Source organism: Nelumbo nucifera, chromosome 1, assembly GCF_055504915.1.
Source record: "Nelumbo nucifera cultivar China Antique chromosome 1, China Antique-T2T, whole genome shotgun sequence".
Lineage (NCBI taxonomy): Eukaryota > Viridiplantae > Streptophyta > Magnoliopsida > Proteales > Nelumbonaceae > Nelumbo > Nelumbo nucifera.
In genome coordinates this window covers 34690083-34693125 of record NC_142649.1, presented here as the reverse complement: position 1 = coordinate 34693125, position 3043 = coordinate 34690083, and the positions used below count along the sequence as shown (strand labels likewise).

Below are 3043 nucleotides of genomic sequence, written 5' to 3'. Positions count from 1 at the left end.
GATCTTCTTTGGGCGTGAACACCTCCATTGAGAGATACTATTTCTCTGTATCAGGTATATCCCTCTCCCATTGTTTCGTTTCAAATCTGGTTCAGTTTATGGTTCAAGATTGATCCTTGAAAAATATGATTTTTCTAAAATAGGGAATATGATTCCCAGTTGAAGGGAGAGAAATTTTTGAAATTCGCCTACCCTATTCTGCACCTTTTGGGCATCCATGTGATGGATCTAACATCCCTTCATGGAGAGCAATTGAAGAGTAGTGCATAGCCATGCATAACATTGAGTAGCAGTTGGCAGAGATCGCTAGACAACTACGGACTTTGTTACGAGAGGATGGTCGAAGGAATAGGGATAATGTATTGCACCAAGCCGGAGGAGATGACTACGGTAGACCAATCATCGATCCTATACCTAGGAACCCTAATCTTGATGATGATAGTGACGACGAGCTAGAATTTGGCGTAGCTCCAGTTATTCCCAGTGATGGCAGAACCGGTAGGAATTGGCAAAATCTCGACAATTTAAATCACCGTCGGAATAATGATGAATTTAAACTCAAGGTGGATATTCCTACTTTTAGTGGAGATCTTGATATAGAGGGCCTTCTAGATTGGACCACCGAGGCCGACCATTTTTTCGAGTACATGGAGATCCCGGAAGAAAGAAGGGTGAAATTAGTAGCGTTTCGATTGAAGGGAGGAGCATCTGTCTGGTGGGAACGAATGAGGGAGACTTAGATCAGAGAAGGAAGAGGTCCAATTCGAACATGGAGGCAAATGAAGCAATTCATAAGAGGTAGGTTTTTACCTCCTGATTATGAGCAGTATATGTTTAAGTCATATCAATGGTGTGCGCAGGGAACAAGAAGCGTGAACGAGTACACCTCAGAATTTCTGAGATTGGCTGAATGGAACCAGTTATCAGAAAGTGACAATCAACAGGCAGCCCGTTATCTGAGTGGTTTGAGACCTGCTATCCGAGACAAGATTGGCGTCCAGATGGTTCTGAGTGTGCAGGAAGCAAGGAACTTAGCTTTGAAGGCTGAGTTAATGTTCCAAGAAAGGACCCGAGCTGATAACTATCGACGGTATAGTGGGAGCGACAACAGGCCGGTAGCAATCGACGAGGGCAAGCCAACTCAAGGAGTATAACCCTCCCACCCACTAAGTCTAGTCAATGCCAATAAGGCTGCCACGAGAGGAAACACTCGAGGTAATACTACAAACCCTCCTAAAGCCATTAATCCCTATGCAAAACCTGCTCCTTTTAAGTGTTTCAAGTGCAATGAAGTGGGGCATAGGTCTAGTGACTGCCCCAGAAGAAAGGCAGTTAACATGGTGGAGAGGGATGAGGAAGAAGTGTGTGACGATGAAGTATATTGTGGACCCAATGGGGAGGATAAAGAAGGTACCTAAGAGCATGAAGAATACACGTGTGTAGTGAGGAAGCTAATGCTATCTTAGAGAAGCAAAGATACCACACAATGACACCGGCTGTTTCGCACTAGGTGTACTGTACAGGGTAAGCTATTTGAATTAATTATTGATAGCGGTAGTCAGGAAAATATTATCTGTAGGGATGTGGTACAGAGACTGCAACTACTTCCTGAGAAACACCCGAACCCTTACATGATTGGGTGGATCAAGGAAGTCAGGGGTGTATGTGTGGAGGAACGCTGCAAGGTTCCATTCTCTATTGGTAAGTACACTGATGAGGTTTATTGTGATATTATGGATATGGATGGTTGCCATATTTTGCTTGGTAGGCCTTGGCTGTTTGATGTAGATGCCAAGCACCTGGGTAGGAAGAACACATACCAGCTCGAGAAAGAGAGTGTGCGCTATACACTATTACCCATGGCAGAAAAGAACCAACCCAAGGCTTCAAAGGCAGAAGAAAGAAATTTTCTTACCATAACCCATCGTCACTCTGAGTTTGTAAGAGAATGTAAGGATACCCACGAGGTCCACTTGCTAGTGGTAAAGGGAGAAAGCGTGAGTGAATCATTGGGAGAGAACAAAATCCTATTGGAAGTGCAGGGATTACTCGACGAGTTTCATGACGTATTTCCTGACGAGTTACCTAATGAGCTCCCACCCATGCGAGATATCCAGCATCACATTGATTTTGTTCCTGGTGCTAGCCTACCTAATCTGCCACACTACAGGATAAGCCCTAAAGAGAACGAGATTTTATGGGAGAAGGTAGAAGAATTGTTAAGGAAGGGTCATATCCAAGTCAGCATGAGTCCATGTGCAGTACTAGCATTATTAACACCTAAGAAAGATGGTTGTTGGAGGATGTGTGTCAACAGCAGAGCAATCAAAAAAATCACTATTAGCTACAAGTTTCCATTCCCAGGCTGGATGACATGCTTGATCAACTTGATGGGGCTGTGGTCTTTTCCAAAATCGATCTCAGGAGTGGTTACCATCAGATCAGAATCCGTCCTGGAGATGAATGGAAAATAACTTTCAAAACCAGAGATGGATTGTTCGAATGGTTAGTCATGCCTTTTGGACTAACTAACGCACCCAGCACCTTCATGAGACTGATGAATCAGGTACTACGCCCTTTCATTGGTAAATTTGTTGTGGTATATTTCGATGATATCTTGGTTTACAAGCAAATCTGTCAATGAGCACATAGGACATATCCGAGTGTTATTGAGTGCATTAAGGGAGAACAAACTATATGCTAATCTAAAGAAGTGTACTTTTATGAGCGATAGTTTGTTGTTCTTGGGTTTCATAATAAGCAAGGACGGAATTAAGGTGGATGAGGAGAATGTGTGAGCCATTAGGGAGTGGCCAACCCCAACGAACGTCATAGACCTAAGGCGTTTTCATGGGTTAGCAACTTTCTATAGGCTGTTTATCAAACACTTTAGTAGTATTCTAGCCCCTATCACTGAGTGTTTGAAAAAGGGTAAGTTTCAATGGGGAGAAGAACAAGAGTAAAGTTTTGCTCTCATCAAAGAGAAGTCGTGCACCGCTCCTGTCTTAGCACTGCCAAGCTTTGACAAATTATTTGAGGTTGA

At 43.3% G+C, this 3043-nt stretch overlaps 1 pseudogene; it reads left to right on the top strand.

Moving 5' to 3' along the window:
* The first annotated feature begins 647 nt into the window (after nt 1-647).
* On the top strand, nt 648-2798 carry LOC148803109 (uncharacterized; annotated as a pseudogene).
* Nucleotides 2799-3043: the final 245 nt, after the last annotated feature.